The sequence below is a fragment of the Thamnophis elegans genome, chromosome 15 (genome assembly GCF_009769535.1).
Source record: "Thamnophis elegans isolate rThaEle1 chromosome 15, rThaEle1.pri, whole genome shotgun sequence".
NCBI classification, from domain to species: Eukaryota; Metazoa; Chordata; class Lepidosauria; order Squamata; family Colubridae; genus Thamnophis; species Thamnophis elegans.
This window is the reverse complement of record NC_045555.1, coordinates 29,454,885-29,478,624: the sequence shown is the minus strand read 5'-3', so window position 1 is coordinate 29,478,624 and position 23,740 is coordinate 29,454,885. Positions and strand designations below refer to the sequence as shown.

The 23,740-nt window shown below is 41.9% G+C and overlaps 1 protein-coding gene across 2 annotated transcripts in view; it reads left to right on the top strand.

Annotated features, from left to right (window-relative positions):
* The first annotated feature begins 16,058 nt into the window (after positions 1–16,058).
* SEC24C (SEC24 homolog C, COPII coat complex component) overlaps positions 16,059–23,740 on the top strand; it is a 47,487-nt gene continuing 39,805 nt past the window's right edge. The window contains exon 1 of one of the 2 annotated variants that reach the window (XM_032231672.1): positions 16,059–16,399. The gene's annotated coding sequence lies outside the window, so the exon portion shown is untranslated. The remainder of the gene's footprint in view (positions 16,400–23,740) is intronic. The other variant, XM_032231673.1, reaches the window with a different exon arrangement.

Here is a 23,740-nt window from a genome sequence, read left to right as displayed (position 1 = left end):
AACCAGTAGTAAAAAAAAATTGAATCCCACCACTGGGTCAACCTATTTTCTAAAGCACCAGAAGGCAAGACAAGAATCAATGAATGGAAACTGAATCAAGAACTAAAAAGATCAAGCAATCAAGAACTAAAGAGAAGTTTCCTCACAGTAAGAACAATCAAACAGAAGAACAGCTTGCCTTCAGAAGTTACGAGTGTTCCAACAGTGGAGACTTTTAAGAAGGGACTGGACAACTATTTGTCTAATGTGGTATAGGGTCTCCTGCTTAAGCAGGGGGTTGGACTAGAAGACCTCCATGGTCCCTTCCAACTCTATTATTTTGTGTTCAGAATAATAGAGTTGGAAGGGACCATGGAGGTCTATATTTATCATGAATTATATGACAAAATATAAAACATATACACAAGCTGAAAAATTGCCCATTTTTTACTTACTTAGTCTATGTGAACTCTGGATTTAACTTTTTCTCCATTCCATTCAATTCAATCATGTCCAATTTTCTGAGACTGCCTGGACAATTCCCTATGGTTTTCTTGGCAAAGTTTTTCAGAAGTGGTTTGCCATTGCTCCTTCCTAGGGATGAGAAAAAGTGACAGGCACAAAGTCGCCTTTCTAAAACGACAGCCAAAGATTGAAGGTGCTTTCTCCAAACTAAAGTCTCTCAGCTACAATACTGTACTGCTGGCAACAATCAAATAAAGAAAAGATGGTATCCAAAGTTGTTATAAGTCTCATAATATAATTTTCTAATAGTTTTAGAATGAAATGCACTAAACATGCATTCTGCAACCCCTGAAGAATCCAGAAAATGGTGAGAAATGATTTACACAACTTTGACCTGCCTGCCTTTTTCTCACCAACCCGACAGAGAAACGAGGCTCTGAGCCAAAAACACTTGGGCTTCCAAGCAACATCTACACGTCAATAAATAAACTAATCTGAGCAGAGGACACTGAAGAGTGAAGGAAGGTTGATGAAATATACATATTTGGAGAATGTGAAATTTCAGTTGCAATGTACTTAACTCTTTTGGAGAATTTGGCTTTCTTACAATTTTGGATTATTTTAAGAATCCTTTGCTTGTGGGTCCCAATATCTGAGAGCATCAATTTCATGTAGTGAATCAAATTGAAGGGTGATGAAATTTAAGTTCAAATTCCTAACCATTCCTAGGGTTCCTAAGAATTACTTGACAGTTTGTGATAAGGCTGCAACTGCTGGAGAGGAAACTTTGTGAAATGTTACTTAGGAACAAGTCCCAGAGACATCTACCTCCCCTAGCCCAGCATAGGAAAAAAAGCATAGGAAAATAAAACTATTGAAATAAGCATAGGAAAATAAAGCAATGAACATAAATAAATAAGTAGATAAAGTAGACGAACACTAGCCCTGGCCTGTATTATTCATCACTCAAACAGATAACAAGGATTACATGTTCTCACTGGATGGCATCTTTTCCAAAGAGAAGAGAAATGGTTAGGAAAAGAGTTTGGGGGAGAGAGGGCCCCGAATCCCATCGAAGGGCAGAGAAGCAAAAGGAAGGAAGACGGTAACACAGGACAGATGGGGTTCTTTCGTCATGAGATTCATTTTTGTAATGAAAGATTCCAGGCAGGAGATAGAGAGGATGTAGCTCTTGAGAACTGAGAAAATGTGTTTGGAAGGTGCTTCAGAAAAGTAATCCAGAGGGCTTTAGATTGAATCCTCTGGGGGGAAGGAGAAGAGGGTTCTGGAAAAAAAATACAATACCGCATATTGGAATGGAAATGATACACAGTAGTCATACACAGGATGTGGAGGCACCCAATAATGAGCATTCAAAACAGGAAAGAATACAAATGTATGGAGTATGGGGAACAAACCGGACGAATTAGAAATCTTAATGCCGGAAGACAGCTATGATTTAATGGGTGTTCCTGAAACCTGGTGGGATGAAATTTATGAGTGGAATGCCAGACTGGAGGGTACAACATACTCAAAATAAATAGTCCAGACACAAGGAAGAGTGTTTTATATGGGAATCAAGTGTACACATATGCACTGATCACGGAAGCTGAGCATCAGGGTTTAGATAAGAATATTAAGAATGGGAAACAACTACGTATATTATTGTGGCAGTAGAAGATCTGCATATTTCTTCCTGGACCAGATTATAACATTTGTAGAAGACACATATTAATAATGGGAGACTTCAGCTATTCCAACACCTTTTAGAAAACTTAGGCCAGATAGCAAAGTCCTCAGCATTTATTAAGTCTGTTTCAAAATCATTGGGAGAAACATGTCCTCCTAAACCTGATCCTAACATTTAGTATATTTGTTTATTTAATTTCATTAGATTTAGATGCTGCCCCAAAGTAAGTATCATCGTCATCATCATTAAGGATGAAAGTTTATCTCATTAGTGGCTGTAGCAAAATCAGAGTACAAATAACGTAATACAGTTAAAATAATTGTCCACTGGAATTTATATACTGTAGAAAATATGCTTTAATATTTGCAAAAAAAAACTACTGGAACCATGTGCTTGAAAAGGTGAGACAAAATTCAAACTGATTAAAATAATTCGAACATAATAGACTAAATATTGCTGTTAAGAAATGAAGGTTATAATTTATTGATGTGGCAGTATTTGTTTATCAAATTGATGATAAACAATGGTCACTAAATGAATGGATGTATAGTAAGTCAAGGATTACCTATATGTTACTTATGACTAAACATAGGATTACTGTAATTCCAAAATAATTTCCTGAGAGTGTGAACAATTCATCAATGGAACAGCTTCTCTTCAGAAGTTGTGGATGCTCCATCATGGGAGATTTTTAAGAAGAGACTGGACAGCCACTTGTCTGAAATGGTATGGGGGTCTCCTGCCAGAGCAGGGGGCTAGACTAGAAGACCTCCTTGGAGAAGACATCCAAGGTCCTTTCCAACTCTGTTATTCTAAATTTATTAGACACAACAGATGCTCAAAAAACCTTGATTATTGGCCTTATGTTGGAGATACAATAAAATGCATAAATTTTAGTTATACTCTTTGATAGTTGGATAGTATTACTATGATGGATCAAGTTTTTGGGAGGATATTAATATTTAAGATCCATTTAAGGATTCCTTCCTTTAAAAATATTATGTTAAGGGGGGAATTATTTCTTTATTTCCAACAAATCAGTTTTATTTATAAAGCTATAGGATTATATTACTGCATTTGATATATAGATTGAACTGTAATTATTAGAAGTTTTATATGTTTCTCTTGTCCAAATGTACTCATAATGAAAATGTAATTCATTCTGGAGGTGGGAAAGGCTCCGTAAATTCATCTCATGAATAGCTTTAATTTTATTAGATATTTTCAGACATTTGTCACTTCAATATGAATAGCCATGGTCTTATAGTTCCATATTTCAACTATAAAAATCTAAATAGAAAACTGGTGCCATCTAGTGGTCATTTGGATTTCTGTAGCCCATATATAGCAATTCTGGCAATCGAACTCTATTTTACATGGAGAGAGTTTTTAAAAAATTTGTTTATTTATATTTCATATTTCTAGCCTGCCCATCTTCCTCAAGGAGCAGCTCTGGATAGTGTACAGTATAATAGACGCAATACAGCCATCAGGTCTACCCCCACCTCAGAGCAAGAATCCCAAAAACAAACCATTATTCACCCTCTGTTTATAGCATCCAGAGAAGAGGAGCTCATGGCCTTTGTGGGTAATCATTTCCACTGTGAGGAAGCTCTTACGCTCCTTTTTTTCCCGAAGGCTACAAAGCCAACTCCTGCCTTTGTCTCTTTCAGAACATGCTTTTTAATCAACTGATCATTTTATTGCACATCTGTAAACTTGCTCTGGTTACAAAATAGTAGTTTTTTATTTATTTATTCATTTTATTTTATTTTATTTTTAAACTTCCCATCTCTTCAGAGAGAGACTCTCAGCAGTGTACAGTAAAAGTAAAAAACCAAATAAAAAAGATATGCCAAAGCCCCCTCAGTGACAACATAGGAACTGCTTACTTAAATGACATTTAGAGACCTGGCATCTATCATATATGAAAAATATCCTGATTTTTTTTTTCAAGGAAATGGGTCTGCAACATTTGCACCCTGTGAAAATGCCTGTATCTCTCTCTCTCTCTCTGTAATTCTTATATTCCCATTATCAATTGTAAAACACTGGTCTTTATTGGGATATTAATATATACACATGCTCAAACTGTCTTTAGTAAACATTCAAGGTAATGGTAGGGTGACCAGATGTCCTGCATCTGGCGGGACAGGCACGCCTTCCCATAATTTTTTCTGCGTCCCTGGCCGTTCTCAAAAACCCCCACTTTATTTTGGTGCTCGCAGCTCGCTCGCTCCCCCGCCCATCAGCTGCTAGCTCGCTTGCTCGTTCCGTTCTACACTAAAAATCTAAGCCAGCCCAGCCTGCCGCTCACTGATTGGCCTGGACTCCAGCCAATCAGTGAGCTGGCGGGGATGGAAAACTTTAAGCACCCGGCGTGCTTAAAATTTTACATCCCAGCCAGCTCACTGATTGACTGGAGTCCGCTTAGTTTAGCACGCTCCATTTCATTTCGTCTTTTGCTTGCTGCTTAACTGGTAACATTACCGGTGGGAATCGGGAGGCGCTGGGGGGAAAAGACGGCCCTCCTCTCCTTCTCCCCCTTTGCGGAGTTTCCCTGTGTCTCCCAGGTCGCGCCCAGCCATCCCCTCTCAAAAGGATTCGTTCCGCTTCCTCCTCTTCTTCCTCCACCTCCTCCTTCTCCCCGTCCATGGTGGCAGTCACAGGATGGGGCGGCGGCGAGAGAGAGAGAGCGAGCGAGAGAGAGAGGGTTCCGTCCCATGAGGAGACCCCCACCGAGCTGTCGGTCCCCCCGCCGCCTTCTTTCCCTCGTGGTCGCTTCCCTTCTTTCGACTCGTGGTCGCTTCCAACCGCTGGTGGCGCCTCACTTCCCACCATCCCGCCATCGCCCAGCCGCCGCCTCCCCTCCCTCCCTCCCTCCCCCTTGGACTCCTCTTCCCGCCCCCGCCGCCTCGGCTTGGAAGGGCCGGGAGAGCAAGAGTGAACGGGGGAATCTCTGGGGGCTCGCTGGAGCTCTGCTCCTTTCCCAGAGCGAGGGCGGCACGGGGAAGACGATCCGCCGGAAGAACCTTCCAAAGTGGAGGTGGTGGCGGCGGCGACTGGGCGCGCGCTGCTCTTTCCCTCCGCGCCCAGGTCCTCTCCGTTCCCAAGCAGCCCCGTCCTCTCCTCCTCCCTCGGTCCTTCCCGCGGCCACCTCGCCAAAACCTCGCTCTCCCTCCCCCCGCTTCAGCCGCTGCTGGCCATTGCTCAGTCGCTGCCGCAGCCTCCCCTTCCTCCCTCCCTCCCCCTTGCGCTCCTCTTCCCGCCCCCGCCGCCTCGGCTTGGAAGGGCTGGGAGAGAGAGAGAGAGAGAGAGAACAGGGGAATCTCTTGGGGCTCGCCGGAGCGCTGCTCCTTTCCCAGAGCGAGGGCGGCGCGTGGAAGACGATCTGCCGGAGGAACCTTCCGAAGTGGAGGTGGTGGCGGCGGCTGGGCACGCGCTGCTCTTTCCCTCCGCGCCCGGGTCCTCTCCGTTCCCAAGCAGCCCCGTCCTCTCCTCCTACCTCGGTCCTTCTCGCGGCTGCCTCGCCAAAACCTTGCTCTCCCTCCCCCCCTTCGGCCGCTGCTGGCCATTGCTCAGTCGCTGCCGCAGCCTCCCCTTCCTCCCTCCCTCCCCCTCGCGCTCCTCTTCCCGCCCCCGCCGCCTCGGCTTGGAAGGGCTGGGAGAGAGAGAGAGAGAGAGAGAACAGGGGAATCTCTTGGGGCTCGCCGGAGCGCTGCTCCTTTCCCAGAGCGAGGGCGGCGCGGGGAAGACGATCTGCCGGAGGAACCTTCCGAAGTGGAGGTGGTGGCGGCGGCTGGGCACGCGCTGCTCTTTCCCTCCGCGCCCGGGTCCTCTCCGTTCCCAAGCAGCCCCGTCCTCTCCTCCTACCTCGGTCCTTCTCGCGGCTGCCTCGCCAAAACCTTGCTCTCCCTCCCCCCCTTCGGCCGCTGCTGCCCATCGCTCAGCCGCCTCCGCAACCTCCCCTTCCTCCCTCCCTCCCCCGCGGTGGCTCTTGGCAGGGCACGGCGCTGCTCTGGCCAGGAGAGAGGCAGGAGACCACGTGAAGGGAGGGAGGAGCAGGAGCAGCCGCCGCCGAGAAGAGCAGGCTGGATGGCTGCCTTCCCACCACGCGCATCGCCCTGCTGGCACCGACAGCTGCTCCGGCCCTTCTCCGGCCGCGCATCCAGTCTGGCCGCTAGGCGACCTCACTGCAGCCTCCTCGCCCAGCAAGGGGGAAGGTTTGGGGCGTGAAGCTGCCCGGTGGTGGCTCTTGGCAGGGCACGGCGCTGCTCTGGCCAGGAGAGAGGCAGGAGGCCGCGTGAAGGGAGGGAGGAGCAGGAGCAGCCGCTGCCGGGAAGAGCAGGCTGGATGGCTGCCTTCCCACCAAGCTTTCTGAGCTTGGTGAAGCAAAGATCCTACTATCCCCACCACCTCCTCTTTCTCCCTCTCATTCTCTTTTGGGGGGGAAGGAGGAGAAAGGACAAAAAGGAGAAAGAGGGAGAAAGAGGAAGTGGGGGGATAGTGGGATCCTTGCTGCTTTCTGAGCTTGGTGAAGCAAGGATCCCACTATCCCCACTACCTCCTCTTTCTCCCTCTTTCTCCTTTTTGTCCTTTCTCCTCCTTCCCCCCCCAAAAGAGAACGAGAGGGAGAAAGAGGAGGTGGGGGGATAGTGGGATCCTTGCTGCTTTCTGAGCTTGGTGAAGCAAGGATCCCACTATCCCCACCACCTCCTCTTTCTCCCTCTTTCTCCTTTTGTCCTTTCTCCTCCTTTCCCCCAAAAAGAGAACGAGAGGGAGAAAGAGGAGGTGCAGGGATAATGGGACCCTTGCTGCTTTATTTTCTGGATTAATTGGTGGAAATGTGCTCTCATTCATGATCCATTCCTATGACTTCGTGTATGTCCTGGAATAGTTACAATAGTACAATAGTTATTGTTTCTTTTTCCATCATATTTTTCTTACAAAAAGATGAAAAGGATTGTTGATGGAGCTACCTGGCATTTGGAAGGCAGGATTGCTCAGGTAGTCCTCGACTTATGCCTGGTAACTGAGTGACTGTTCAAAGTTATGACAGACTCCTCCCTCCCTCCCAAAAGGTATGACCTGGTTCAAAGTTCTGACGCCTCATGTCTCCCCTGCAGTCACTCCATAACTGACCCACATTTATAGCCATTTGCAGAATCTTGTGGATATATGACCTTGACTTACATTTTAAAAATTCTATGCACAATACTTTGAAATGTATTGTGCATAGAATTTTTAAAAATAGTTTTACTTCAATTTATTCTGTGTGGAATTGTTTGAAATGTTTTACTTCAATTTATTCTGTGTGGATTCTTTTTTTAAATTGTCTTAGACTATTATTGGATTTTCTTTCAAAGAAACTCAGTATGTACTTCCTGATTATGAAAAGTGCAAATTCAGTGTCAATCACTCCTGACTATTTAAAAAAAGATTCTATCCAAAATAAATTGAAATAAACCATTTTTAAAAATTGTATGCACAATCCATTTCAAACTATTGTACATACTGAGTTTCTTTGAAAGAAAATCCAATAATTTAAAAATCAAAAAATATGTTTCCTAGTATTATTTGATTGCTTATTAGTAACCTATGACTATTACTAAGTGTTGTAGCTTATGATTCTTGATGAATGTATTCTATTTTATTTTTCTTTATGTGCACTGAGAGCATATTCACCAAAGACAAATTCCTTGTGTGTCCAGTCACACTTGGTTAATAAACTATTCTACTCTACTCTACTCTAGTCATTTCTATTTCAATTCTAATAAGGAGTTTAGCTTCTCTCTCTTGAAAATGTAAGCTAGCATAAAGCATTATAATGCAAGCTAGCCTTAGCTTTCAAACAGTTCATTTAGTGACCAAAGTTACAATGGCATTGAAAAAAGTGACTGATGACAATTTTTCACACTTAGCAACCGTTGCAGCATCCTCATGGTCACATGATCAAAATTTTGATGTTTGGCAACAGATTCGTATTTATGATGGTTTCAGTGTCCTGGGCATGTAATCGCCTTTTGTGACCTTTTGACAAAATATAAATTTTTAATCAAGCCCCCCCCCCCCCCCCGGGTCAATCGTGTCCCTCTTTACCAATCTGAAAATCTGGTCACCTTAAGCATGGGAGGAGGCGTATGCAGTATGGTGCGCTCTGCTTACCTGGCAGCATTTTCTAGAGGGAGCCAAAACACCATTCAAGGCATGACTGATCATAAAAATCTAGAGGCTCTGAAGACCCCACGTATATTATTTCCTAAGTAAGTTCGCTGGGTTCAATAGTTCAATCAATTCAATTTCACCTTATGGTATATCCAGTTGTTTTTTTTTAATGGCAGATGCTTTAACGCTTTCCTTCAAGCTTGCTGCCAGATGCCATGGAAACAGAGAGGGAGGGAGCAATGAGCATTTGGGAAGGGAAGTGTGCAAATGATGTCAGTGAAAATGTTGGGAATTGATGGGGAGGATCAGATTCATAGAAGACAGTGGTCACCTTGGGTTGTTTCATAGCTTCAAGGCCAACTGTCCTGGGAATGGCATGCATGAAGGCAGTGCAGAACGCCTTAGCTAGAAACACTCCCAAAACATCTTTCTGGATGTTGATTGGGCTGTGCCTCACTGGTGGTGGACTCTGGGGTGATTTTGAATTTGTCCTTTTTGCACATTTGCTTCAGACCTTGCCTTTCTTTTGCTGCATTCAGTTCTTCTTAGTAAAAGTACCTTTTCTCTGGAATTAAGGGTTTTCTTTCCTAAAAATTAATCAGAGGTAGCCCTGACAGGGAGTCACAAATGATGGCGGTTGTAATCTCCAAATTTTGTGGAATGGCATGATATTGAGGAGATTATTGGAACATTGACTTAGACTTGATAAAAATAGGCTAAAATAGGTTGCTTAAAGACATGTGGACGTAGGGAAGCATATAGATGGGCAGATGAGCAGTTGTGCTGAGTGGGGATAGTTTGGAATTATTTAGTTCCAAAATATGTTTGGCAATCTTCCCTTAAATGCAAAAGCCTGGGAACTCTGGGAAATTATCAGGATGACACAAAAGACCATTATTTAAAAATAATAAAACAAACTGAAGCAATATATCAATCTCGTAAGTAAAAACTAAACATTATTAAAAAATAAAGGAGTTTTTCTTTACTGAATGGGTTCTTTAAAGGATACTGACAGCAGGAGAAACCAGTCCTGTAGCACCACTAAAATCACCAGTAGCATATTAAAAGAATTATCTATATAGAATAGCAGAGGGGATGAAAGACTGCAGAACAGACTATGGGATAGTTTTTTATCTTGTGTTGTTGGTCTCACCTGGCATGTGTCCAAGATCACTGTTCCCTCTAAGGTGCGTGGCTGCGCGGCCGCGCACGTGGAAAGAAACCCCCGCGCAGCAGTTTCTAACTGCCGCGCAGAGATTTCTGAAAAGCAAACGTGGGGAAGTTCTTTGCAGGCGGCTACAACTGGCCGCCTGCAAAGGACCTCCCCAGACTTGTTTTGAAGAGCACGGCTCTTCAAAGGGGGATTCCTTCCTGAGAGACCCCGTCCAGAAAATGCGGGGAGCGGCAGCGGAGACCCGGGGCTGCTTCTGCTGCGTCCGCTGGACTGTGGGGCTGGGAAGGGGGCGGGAAGAGCGGCGGGGCTGGCGGTGGCCGGCGGTGGCAGGGTGGTTCACCTCCTCCTCCTCTAACAGCACTGCCGGATTTCTGCCCAACACTGCGGGGGCGCCAGCAGGAGCTTTGGCGGCTTCACCTCAGCCGCAGTGCTGGGCAGCAAATGTGTTGGTGCTGTTGGAGGAGGAGGAGGAGGTGGCAGCAATAGTACCTGAGGACAGGACAAGAAGCAATGGAAACTTGTCAGAAGGAGACTCAAGCTGGAAATAAGGAGAAATCTGACAGTAAGAACAATTAAAATCAATGGAATCTTAATTCATTTGCTACAGGTTTTCAAAAGACTGGACAGCCATTTGTCTCAGATGATATAAAGACTCCTGCCTTGGACAAGGGGCTGGACTAGAAGACCTCCAGTATCCCTTCTGATTCTATGATTTTAAAAACCACAAGCTTTTTACAGCTCGCTTGCAACTTTACCAAATTTAATTCAGCCATTTCCTTTTGTTATTAAATGGGTATTGCTAGTTCAATGCACATGCGCTCCACTTTTAAGATGCTGAAAAAATCCCCATGACCTGCAACAAAATTCATTCTTCCACTCTTTATCTTGCCCTAACTTCTGATAGGTTCCTGAAATATAGATCTATAAAATTTAGTAAAAATCTACTTTAATACAGACTCGTAAAACAGATTGGGACAAATGACAGTGCTCTGGGATAATAGCAGGTTTACTCTATTTGGATTTTCAGATAAAAGGTATCTTTTGTGCTAAGTTCTAACAATGTAGTTCTCTAATGTAACTATGAAACAGTCCAAATACACAATTCTCCCAGGAATTCTGGGAGTTGAAGTCCACAAGTCTTAAAGCTGTCACGTTTGAAGACCCCTGGGTTTTTTTTCCCCTAAAGGGTTAGGGGTGCAAGGGTCTTGTAACAACAGCTTTAAGACTTGCGTGCTTCAAATGCCAGACTTTCTGAGCCAACATTTTGGTTGCTAAGCAGGAGCGTTGTTAAGTGATACTGATATTATATAACACTTTTAATTAAGCGGGTACCTTGAATAAACATAACTTTGAGTTTCAAATAATACTGATTTTGTTGTTGTCTTAGGTGACATCTGTGAAAAAATTCAGGTGCTCAGGCATGAAAATATGCCGCTCAAACACTATACTTTTCTGCTCACACTGAAAAAATATTAGAGGGAACATTGTCCAAGATGCATAAAAATAATTACTGTATGCCAATTACAGCATGAAAAGACATATGATGTGGAATGGCAGGAGGGTTTTTGTGTAAATTATATTAATGGGGAATTTGGGGGAGTTTATTATGGAGGATAATTTCTTCTTTTAAAGAAAACAAACCAGTTACCATTCAGAATTCAATTTACAATTTTGGGATATATCTCATGGTATTCCTCTGGATCATGTTTTGAATAATTTTTTATTCAATATAATAGTGAATGATCTGCTTGTTTTTTTCCTCAAGGGGTGTTCACTGTTTGTGGATGACCGCACACTGGATTAGGAGTAGGAATTTGAGAAGAGCAGGACAGTTGAACAATCTCCTAGCAGTTTAGAACAATAGGGAAAAACTTGGGAGTTTTACATTTTTCCCAAATAAGTCTTGCAGGACTGGATTTTGGGCACAAGTGGACTATAGTGAATACTATGGTGAATGCTTGAATGTTTTTATGTAATTCTCCAAGTAAACCTTGGACCTGAACTGGACCTTAGCTGCTGCAGTATCTTTGTATCCAATCCAGCATGTATTAGCTTCCTAGAGGTTTGTTGAGAAGATTTTTGGGAGGGTCTGGGAATAATATTTAGTTATTACACCTGTAGTTAAAACCCACCCCTCTCCTAGAAAAATGAAATAGCCTGGGAAATATTGAAAAAGCAGAATATTATATTTTCCTAGATAAGAAATGGAGAAACATGTTTTTAAGCAGGAAACAGACAGACTCACTCTTAATAGCCCCCACCTTTGTCAATGGACCATTAAAATGCCTGAGCCAGTCTATTCTTCAGCTCCAGGGTGGCAGTTTAAGGCATGATGGTATTAGCCCTTTACCCATCTCACCACAGGGCACCTGGGAAGAAGCAATTCTCAACCAAACTTGGACTCAAAACACAACCTAGAGAGTTGCCCCTGCATGGCCCTATGGGAGTTTGACAACCACTCAGAATACATTTCTTACACAGGAACAGGAAACAGAGAGGTGGGGCCAAACAGTATAAAAAAAACTCAGGAACTCTCAGCAAGCCCCTTTTCTTCTCTTTTTCTTCTTCACCCAGCATCTAGAAGCAAGTGATCACTTTTCCCGCCAGGACCTCAAGCCATGCAGTCCCGTCCACCATTAAAATTATCTTTCCAAACAGCCTCCATGTTTCCAGTGTCTTTTTCCCCACTTGCAACTGAATCCGGAAGGACATTTCTTCCATCACACCTTTGACTTTTTAAGAGCATTTTTCAATTTTGACTCCTGTACAACAGAAGTTGACGCCCATGGTACAACCCTGACAACAGCTACCAATGACTGGCCTTCCGACCGCCATCTCCACTTAAACCTGTGTTTCCAATGCAGGCTTTGCGGCTTAGGTTTCAGACAGAAGTCTTCAAACTTGAGCACTTTAAGACTTATGGACTTCAACTCCCAGAATTCTCCAGCCAGCATATCTGGCTGGAGAATTCTGGGAATTGAAGTCCACAAGTCTTAAAGTGCCCAAGTTTGGGGACCCGTTTCAGATGGTTGTCCTCCATATATTTTGCCCACACAGTCAATCTGAGGAAGAAGCTACGCTGCGTCAAAGAGGTGGCCCATAATTGATTTGCCCGTTTTGAATGTGCTACGGAGAGGACTGCGGACGCGTGTAACACTGAATGCAGCCATGCATATCTGATGGAGACAGCATGAAAACACGAGTCCGGGAAGGAGGAGCCACACTGCGATGTCACAATGTGCGGTCTCGATTCTCCAAGACCGCCATTGACACTTTTGCTGCTGGACGGTCCATTGGGACCTAAACCTTCCCGTAGAGGCAGTGATTAGGAAGACAAAGCCTTGCTGGTCTCAGGGACATCGCAAAGTCCCTGATTGACCCAAGGGAAGCACTTCAAGCCGGTGGTAAACAGGCAGCCCCCAGGCTGATGAAATCAGGATGCTCTGGATGGAAGGAAGTGAAAAGAGAAAGTGAGTCCATCTGGTGAGGTATTTTTTTTCTATTTTGCGAAAGACTGCCCAAAGAAATTTTTCTTTAAAGCCAAATTAGATCCTTAAGCAAAGAACTGAGTGGCGAAACTAACCCTAATTGGATTGCTGTGGAAAGCTTTTTTTTTCCTTTGTAACTCTTCTTTGTGGATTGAAGTGCTCGCAACATTTCTCATTTCTCCTCTTAAAGTGAACGAATTGAGTTTTTTTCTTCTGCTTTTTGTTGCTTTATTTTTTGACTTCTGGATTAAAACCTTCCTACTTATTTTAACAATTCTTCCTATTACTTGTTATTAAATTTCACTAAAAGAAATCTAAAGAACTTTGTTTCCTATAAGCCAGAGATATGTATTAGAAAGTGAAAAGTAGCACACTGCCATTTAGAGGTCAGAGGCTGGGGTTTTTGAAACAAAATATCACTTTTCTTCCCTTCTTTGACTTCACTGACTTTGTAGCTGAAGGGTTTGCAACTTGTTTACAGAAACTGATAAAGAGCCAAGGGCACGAATTGTTTTTCACAGGTGCCTTTGAGAACTATTTTGGCAGGGGAAAGAAAGGGGGGGAACAGAACCCTTCTCCTTTGAAGAGCATAAAAGAACTTGTGTTCAAGTCAATCTAAAATAAAAAATAAATGAAGCCTGGAAGGCTAGAGTGGCAGTGGCTATTAGTTTTTTTTCTTCTTTCTTCTGTTTTGGAAACATGGATCAATATTCAGATGAGGAAACCTTAAAATTCTGAAATATCTTGGCTGGAATTCAAAATCTATTGGAAGGATATGGGAGAATTGAGAAGAAGTTGGAAATACTAGTCTTCCTCACAGCAAAAAATTATGGGGTTGGAGCCCCAAAAATTAAAGGGGAGAATGAAGATATAGAAGATAAAGATAAGACAATAGATGAATTTATTAATGGCGCAAATGTGGGTGAAAGTGGAAAGAAGGGAATATGGAAAAGGGAATTCAACAAATTGGTGCTCTACCAGGACACAGAAGAAGAAAAAATAATAATGATGATGGACTTAAGAAGAGATTTTTTTTCAGAAGCAAGATTGACAACTGAAGACAAGCTAATTTTAGTAGCAGCTAGTGGGCAACGAGATTATCTGAGAGATCCTTCAAGCAACAAAGTGCAGAGAGAAGTCTATAAAAACCTTATAAAGGAGATAAAAAGAAGACTGACACCACAATTGGCAAGATCGTGGGTGCGCCTCGGTTCACCCACGTAACACCTATCCTCCGCGAGCTGCACTGGCTGCCTATTGGTCTCCGGATACGCTTCAAGGCGCTAGTCGTCACTTATAAAGCCCTTCATGGTATTGGACCTGGGTACTTGAGAGACCGCCTCCTGCCAATTACCTCCACTAGACCGATTAGATCCCACAGATTAGGCCTCCTCCGAATTCCATCCGCCGGCCAGTGTCGACTGGCGACTACCTGGAGGAGAGCCTTCTCTGTGGCTGCTCCGACCCTCTGGAACGAACTCCCCGTGGAGATTCGAACCCTCACCACCCTCCAGGCCTTCCGCAAAGCCCTTAAAACCTGGCTGTTCCGACAGGCCTGGGGCTAAAGAACTGTTGCCCCCGTCTCGAATTGGTATGACTGTTGTGTTTTTAATCATGCATTGTTTTATGTTGTTTTAAATTCTTGTTTATACCCCCCTTCCCTGGTTGAGTTGTAAGCCGCCCTGAGTCCCCTTCGGGGGAAAAGGGCGGAATATAAATAAAATAAAACTCAAACTCAAAACTCAAGAGAGATAAGACTGTTTTGTTACTGGAAAGATACATGTTGACAATAAAAGTTGGTAATAAAAAATTAGTTTTTTTATTATTGGTGATTAATAAGTAGAAATTTTGTAACTCCTAGATTGTTTTAGATTGTTATTAAATGTTTATTCGCTACCAATTAACTAACTATAATAACAATAATGAAATGATAATGGATATAGCTTATTGATATATACATGTATTGGCAATCTAATAAAAGAAATTTGGATATAAATTGCAAATTGTGACTTGGGAAAAAGACCTATAAAATTTTATTAACAAATTTCAGACCTTCCGCACAGCCCTCAGAATCTGGCTATCCCATCAGGCCTGGGGCTAAGACTGTAACCCGCCCGAATGGTATGAATGTTGTGTTTTTTAATTATGTATTGTCTTATATGTTAAAAGTTTGTCTCCCCCTCCCCCTTGGGTTGTGAGCCGCCCTGAGTCCCCCCAGGGAAAAGGGCGGCATATAAATAAACTTCAAATAAATAAAATAAATAAATAAATAAATAAATAAATTTTTATTTAGATCTTGTTATAAATTTGTAAGGGTTTTTTTGGGGTGTGGGGTCTGACAAGAGAGGGGACATAAATAGTAAATGATTTTTAGCCAATTATAACAAGGAAATGTCAATGGACATTGTTTAACAATATATACATGATATGGTATTGGCAAAAGTAACTTGGATATAAATTCTAAACAGTGAGTCGGGGGGGGGGAAAGGGGGAGGAAGGTTTAGAAACTTTATTAATTGACTTTTACTTAAAAAATCTTATAAAGGTGTAATGTTATTGGATTTTTTGAAATTGCTAATGAATGCCATAATGTGGTTGTATGAATGATTTGAGGTAAAAGCATGTTCAAATAATTGTAGTCAAATGAGAATTGTGGGTACATTCATAGTAAGATATACAAAGATTTTTGATTTAAAGTGTATAATCTAATATGAACTATAAGTAATGACTGTGGAAGAAATGCACGAAAGTTATCTGTAACCAATGAGCACGCTTTCTACAAGATGTAGTCAAGGATGATTCTTTTTTTTGAGTTTTTGTTCAATTAAAATTAAAAAAAAAAGAAGAATACACGACTCTGGACCTAAGACCAAGGAACCGGAAGTTACATTCCCCCCACACACCGGAAACAGGACCAATCAATCACGGGGGGAGAGAGAGAGAGAGAGAGAGAGAGAGAGAGAGAGAGAGAGAGAGAGAGAGAGCTCAAAAGGTCACGCGTCATTTCCTGTTCCCGTTTTCTCTTCATGGGCGGGAGATAGAGTGAGGACGTGGCAGCTCGGAGGAATCGCGGAGTGGGCTGGGAGGGGCACTTCCGGGGAGCGCCCGGCCCAGGAACCGGAAGTGGTCATCGCCGGGGCCGCTGGCTGTGGTGAGTCCTGGGCCCGAGTGCTGGTTCCTGGCGCGGGCGGCCCGTCGGCGTAGAGAGGGGGCCCCGCTGCGGCTTCCTAGCCGTCCGGCCCGGGCTCACGTTTGCATCTGCCGGCCGGCTCCCACTGCCTTCGACGGGGCTCCGGATTGGCCTGGGCCCTTCCCGCCGGCTCGTGCAGGAAGGGGTCACATCTTCCCCTTGGCCCCTTCCCTGAGGGCTCTGGGTGGGAGCAGTTGAGGGCAGCTCCTGCCTCCCTTCCACACGTGTCCGGGGCCTGTTCGTGATGGGTGAGTGTGCTGCGGGACTTCTGGGCTCTGACGAAATGCCATAAAACGAGGAGTGGCTGCGTATGGGGCTGGCGGTTTTGTGCTTCAGAGTTTCCCATCCTGGGCTTCATGGGACGTCCTGCTCCTCGCCTCAATCAAAAGCCAACCTCCCCTCGGAGGACCCTGAATCCTCGGCACTTGTACCCTAGTCTGTTTCTGGCGCTTTTAAAAAAAATCACTTCTCGATTTATAACAACAACAACAATAACAAACTCCACATCCACGATAGCGATCAGGCTGCTACATCTCGGCTTAACCATCCCCGGATTGTAGGGACAAATTTAAATACTTTTAAGCTGTACTCAAACCTGTGCATTGGGCTGTATACCAGGCAACTTAGCCATAATAGCTCCATATTCTGAACATTATAGATCTTTACAACCAAATCATAAGATCAGAATCTAAACATATAATGGGTAGAGTTTTGAATTGTTAAGAGTATTTTTATTTTCTCCCACAACAATTGATTCCATAATAAACCATATTTTATTGATTAATTTCTCTTGCATCCTGAATTTCTAAAATTCAAAAAATTTCCTGTGAAGTGTTTTTAAAACTAAAACTTCATTTTGCATATGTATATTTTTTTCAAAATGCAGCACCTAATTAGTGGGTATATGATAATAGGTGTTATAACAGTTATGTTTATAAAGATATGGTACTTATGTCTGTGCATTAACATAATTTGTTAAATAGGTTTAGTCATTAGATTGCTCCACTAAAGCAATAAAGAGGACATTTTAACTTAGCGCAGTATATAAATCCATCCATAAAATATAAGAAAAGGAAGTATTTAAAAGAAATGTAATTGTCTATTATGATAGTTACAGGTATCAGTCATTTCCTTTTGGTGTTTTGGATTATCTTTATTGATTGCATACATACTCACTTATAGGAATGCAACTTAAAAGTTTCCATAATTATGTGTCTCTCCTTAAGGGTAACATCAGGAAAATTGTTTTGGTTTACTAGGTGCTCCTATTTTACTTTTTTGACCTTTCTATGCTTTTTTCCCCTTCTCTCAGTAATATCACTATGGTATAGCTGACTTTAAGTAAACCCTTTATCTCTCAGTTACTTCTTAAGCAAGACTTTAATATTAGTCATTGGTAGTTACAAGAGTTACAAGACTTACAAGAGTTCATTTAGTGACCAAAGTTACAATGGCACTGAAAAAAGTGACATGGCCATTTTTACACACCCATTGCCTCCTCCTCGTGGTCATGGGATCAAAATTCAGATGCTTGGCAATTGACTCAGGTTTATGACAGTTGCAGTGTCACAGGTCACGTGGTCACCTTTTGCAACTTACGACAAGCAGTCAATGGAGAAGCCAGATTCATTTAATGTTACTAATGTAACTTCAGTGATTACTTAACAACTGTGTCAAGAAAGGTTATAAACTGGGGCAAAATTCACTTAACAATATCTCACTTAGCAACAGGGATTTAGTCTACAGTTGTTGTAAATTGAGGACTACCTCTATTTAGAATGGACTAGTCAGGCTATTGCCTCCAAACCTCTATTCATTATAGAATGATACAGTGCAGAAAATAAAATAAAATAATTCCAAAGTAACAATTGGCTAACCTCCATTTGAACACATCTGATGAAGGAGAATAAAATAAATCCCTGCCAATTTATTTTGAAGTTATTATTTACAGTGTTTTTTTTCTTACAATTATTTTCTACCAGATGATTATTTCACTATTATATCCATCCTTTCTCAAGGCTACTCCTGCCCAGCTCCTTCAGTATACTTCATAGAGCACTCTTTTTCTGACCAAAGGAGAATACAGCAAAACTTCTTATATAATTTATACATTACATTTATTTATTTATATCCCACTTTTTATGAAATGCAAATTAGAGTTCTGTTGATAACAGTCTAAAACTATAGCATCCTGGGAAGTCTCAGCTGCCCTAGCAATTCAACCCAAAGCTCCAGCTTCCAGTGCAAACTCATAGCAATCCAGGAAGTTCCAACAGCATAGTGCAAAGTCACAGCCATCCCAGGAAACCTCAGCTGGCCCAGCCTGCAGTTGCTCTGGCCACTCCACCACTGCCACTGAACGTCACCTTATTGCTTCCACTGATGATAATGCCTGCCCTTGCCCTTCATGAAGCAATTCTTGGACATCTTTCCCAGGTTTCACAAGGAAACGTTCATGTGTGACCTTGGGAAGAAAGCCTCATTTGACCTCATGAGGGGCCAGGCCAGGCATGTTTGGTCAGCAGTGAGAGCAAAAAGACAGTGAAACTATCTTGGGAGCAAAGCTGTTGAATTCAGAGGCCCAAAAGGATATAGATGGGGGAGGATTGATGGGTGGGTGGAAATTGAAATGCCCCTGTGGTCAGAAGTGCAGATGGGCTGCCAAGCCCCCAAATTTTGGTCAAATGACCACAGGGCTGCAGCATTGGCTGTAATTAAATTTCTTAATTGAACACTACCATAACTTCAAGTGATTGTAAGTCAATACTACCTGTTCAAACTTTTTTTTAATTGAAGACTGATTCAAACTGTGAGTTGGGGAGTTCTGCCTTTTGCTTGTTAGTTATTAGCATTTGTTTGTTAGTTATTAGTTCTATCAACTGTTGCATTATAGCATATTTAAAGAAGCCCCTCTTCTATTATTTGCATTCTGAGTTTTTCCCTTCTTCCTGATACCAACTGTACTTATGGAACTTGGATCTGCTCTTTTACAAATCTGAGTACCCTTGAGGTTATTAAGACTAAGTTTATTAGAGCTACTCTTGCAGTCCAAAGTATTAAGAATACCATCTTACAATTTACAGATGGATTTGGGAAGCTAGAGCTTGGTTCCTGTCCCTCAGTTTTTGAGTAAACTTAATTTTCTTTCCCATTGCTTTGGTCCTTAGAGGCTGCTTCAAATCAACATAGCTTAGACCATCTATTGACAAAATGTACTCTTTGGGTTTCTCAATGGAGAGTCTCTTTTCATTAGGCTTACAAAATGCCAGAAGTGCTCTCAAGCAATATATCTGAGACATAATCAAACCAATTTAACCCTAATTTAAGCCTTACAATTCTGGGGATTCATCCGAAATTATTTGTGCTGCTTCCTATTATCCATCACAATACTGACATTTAGAAGAGCATTTATTTTTGCCTGGCTGGGTTCATTGCCTGTAGGAGTCCTCCTTGGTTGGTAAAAAGTTACCCATGGCATCCCTTACCCCATGTGTCTCTGAGCCATACAAGGAATCCTCAGTTTATGACAATTCAAAGTAACAAAGGCCTCATAAAGAGTCATTAATTGTTGGAGGGTCTCTGACATGGTGATGTGACCACATTTTGGTGCACTAGAGGGAGACTAATTTGACATATTTATTATGGACAGGTGGACCCACAAGGTGGGTTTTATAAGGACAGGAGAAAATTAGGCTTCCTTTAATCTGAAATAGGGGATGGGATATAGTGGAAATCATTTTTGTGTGTGTGGATAAATAGAAAAGGAAAACTTATTTGGCTTATTCTTACATTACATCTTACATTAAATCGTGATTTTATCAGAAAGAACACATAATCTGTATAGACTTCTTATCACCAAGAGGCTCTTCCACATTTGGTCAAAAGTAGACTCTTAAAAAACAGTTTCTCTCAGAGATGGTGATGTTGCCACCATTGTTAATATTTAGATTTTATCGATAAAAGAATTAATCAGAAACCTGTTATTATATGATGTCAGAGTTTAACTTACTTAGTCTATGGTTAGTGTTTTCATGTTTAAATGTTTATATAAATAAACTGCGAAGTTGTTTGAGGAATTGTAAGATAAATGTAATTGTAAAAAAACAACGCTCTTGAATGGCCACATCTCTAGTTAAGATAAACCTTTGAAATGTAACTATTTTAATTTGTAGTACTAAGTACTTTAGTACCTCTTATTTATAAATAACCTAAGAGTACAGATACCACATTTGGGCTGCAAAACTCCAGTTGCCATTAAATGGTGGCAAAATTTTATACTGTAGATTTTTGTCTCTTGGCTGCTAGTTTAGTGGTCTTATATATTTTACATTGAAGATTGGTAACATTACTTACAGGACATAGAAATGTAAGAATTGGAAAGGATCTAAGAGATTGTCTAGTGCCACCTCTGACCAATGCAGAAATCCACTACAGTAGCATCCAGAGATAGGGCTGTTTCCGTCTAGTCTGTTCCATTATTGAACAGCTTTTAATAGTGGGCAAAAAATCCAGATGCTGGACCAAAATTGACTTCCTTGTAATTTAAAGCCACTGCTGCTTGTATTGAAGCTGCTTTTGCTGATGATGCAGAAAATATTCTCTTTTTAGGCAAGAGATTTTCCCAAAAACAAATTAGTAACCAATGCAGTTTTTGTAAAATAGGTGTTAAATACTTGGGCACTCAGTGTTGCCTGCATCTGAACCATGCAACGTTTCCATAAACTTCAACAGCAGATAATAGAGTGTATTGCAATAATTCATGCTAAATGTCTGGAAAACCCAGGTATGGCTAGATTAAACCTGTAAGAGATGGCCTGGGCAAACACCCTCTGACAGTGGCTTCTATTGGACATATAAACAAAACCATGTCCAAATTATTCCTAAACTCCAACCTAGTTGTTCAAAGGAATACTGTTTCTACTTGGAAACCACTTCTGGACTTTGTGCTTGAAGTGGAAAAAATGAAACTTTGATTTTTGGGTTTTATCAATTAATAGGTTTGTTGTTATAGAAATGGCTAGTTTATATAATTATGTAACAGTAAAAAGTTGAGATTTGATGCTATAGGTAGTCCTTGAATTATGAATATAATGGAGATTGCTTCCTTATAGGCTCCAGTCGTTTCTGCGAAAACCCTTTGCCGATGAGAATGGAGGCTGCATGCATCCCTCCAGGCCTCTGTTTTCATCAGCAAAGGGTTCTTCAAGTTCCATTCTCATTGACAAAGTGCTTGAGGAGGCCTTTGCCGACGCAAGCAGAGGCCCAGATGGATGCACCCACCCTAGATTTTCACAAGATGAAGAGGCCTAGTGCCTGTAGAGACCCGGGTTGGGGGAAATGTTGCAGAGCCTCAGAAGTCGTTCGTAAGTGTGAACAACTGCCGTGGTAATGCAACAGTCGTAATTTTGGGACTGTGTCATAAGTACTTGGGAGGGCTAGGTCGTAACTTTGAATAGTCGCTAAGTGAACTGTCCTAACTTGGTTATTACCTGTATCATCTTATTCTACTGCACTAAAGGGAGATGGAAATCAATGCCTTTTCTTGCTTTTTTCCCATTGCCTCACACTCATACTGTTTTTCCCCATTATTTCCCTAATTTTCTTTCATATTTTGGTAATTTAGATTATAAACAAATAAACAAAAACAATTGAAAGAATGTTTAAAAGAGAGAAAAAAGAACACTGTTCCAGTAGACTGGATCCCTTTTCTTTGGAGATCACTTTCCTAGCCTTGTGCTATTTGTCCCAATTCCAGATGCTGACATATTCCAGCAAGACGGATAGGTAGTCAGACAATTTTAAGGCAAGCCGAATTGCATGGATTTAATTTTTTTTTTGAACAGATTAACAAATGCTAATAAAAACTCAGAAGGCAAATTTACAACACAATAATCAATAGTCAAATTCTACTTCTTGGTGTACTTAACGACCTAAGGACTTTGAGATAATACATCCGCATGATCTGGAACAATATTTTCCTTCCTACTGGGAAATAAGTGGATTGCTGCAGTTGCTCTGCTTTTTCTAGGCTTGGTCTGTTTCGAAGTGGAAGGAGTTGATTAATGGACTTTGTCATAATAACTATTAAGAGCCAATTTAACTATCAAATTATATTAATTTAGATATTTAGAAGTACATGTAATCCTTGACTAACAACAACAATTGAGCACAATTTTTCTGTTGCTAAATGAGACAATTGTTGAGTGAGTTTTTGCCCCAGCTTACAATCTTTCTTGACCTGGTTGTTAAGTGAATCACTGAAGTTGTTAAGTTAGTAATACGGTTGTTAAGTCAATCTGGCTTCCTCATTGACTTTGCTTGTCAGAAGATTGCAAAAGGTGATCACATGACTCCGGGATGCTGCAGCCATCAGAAATATTAGTTGCCAAGCATCTGAATTTTGGTCATGTGATGTTCTAATAGTAATAATTGTGGGAAATTGTCATGCCAGGTTTTTCAGTGTGGTTGTAATTTTGAACAATCACTAAGTGAACTGTTGCAAGTCGAGGATTACCTGTATAAGGAGACACAAAAAATGGAATTGACGTATGAGTCAGCAATGTGCAGCAGCAGCCAAAAAAGCTTATACAATTCTTGGTTGCATAAACACAGGCAGAGAATCAAAATCACATGAAGTATTAATACTGCTTTATAAATCCTTAGTAAGGCCATACCTGGAATACTGCATCTAGTTTTGGTCACCACATTAGAAAAAAGATACTCAGATTTTGGAAAAAGTGCAAAGAAGAGCAACTAAGATGATTAAAGGCATGGAGACTAAAACATATGAAGAACGGTTGCAGAATCTGGGTTTGCCTAGTCTAGAGAAAAGAAAGACTAGTGGCGACATGATAGCGTTCCAGGATTTGAGAGGCTGCTCCACAGAGAGGAGGGGGTCAACTTATTTTCCAAAGCACCAGAAGGCAAGGCAAGAAACAATGGATGGAAACTAACCAAGGAGAGGAGCAACCTGAAATGAAGGAGAAACTTCCTAACAGTGAGGACAATTAACCAGTGGAACAGCTTGCCTTCAGAGGTTGTGGGTGCTTCATCACTAGAGGTTTTTAAGAGACTGGGCAGTCACTTGTCTGAAATGGTGATGGCGAACCTATGGCACAGGTGTCACACGGTGCTCTCTCTGTGGACACGTGAGCCATCGGCCCAGTTAAGCTTTGCCGCAAATGTGTGCACACCTGCTGGCCAGCTGATTTTCGGATCTCTGCTGCGCATGTGCGGGGACTGCGTGCACATGTGTGTGGGGAGATGCATGTACAGGGGGAATGTGCAGGTGGGGGTAGGTGGCGTGCACACATTGCAGTTTGGGGACTTGGGAGCACATGGGCTTTGGGCACTCGGTCCAGAAAAGGTTAGCCATCACTGGTATAAGGTCTTCTTGAGAAGAGGGCTGGGCTAGAAGACCTTCAATATCCCTTTTAGCTCTATTCTGGTTGCTTGATTGATTGATTGATTGATTGATGGTTACCAATGGGAATTTATTTCTGTATCCATAGATTAAAATTTCAGAAATTCAGCAAAATTTTCACACATATAGAATCTTCTCTCCTTCCCTTACTCCTCTGGAAGAAACT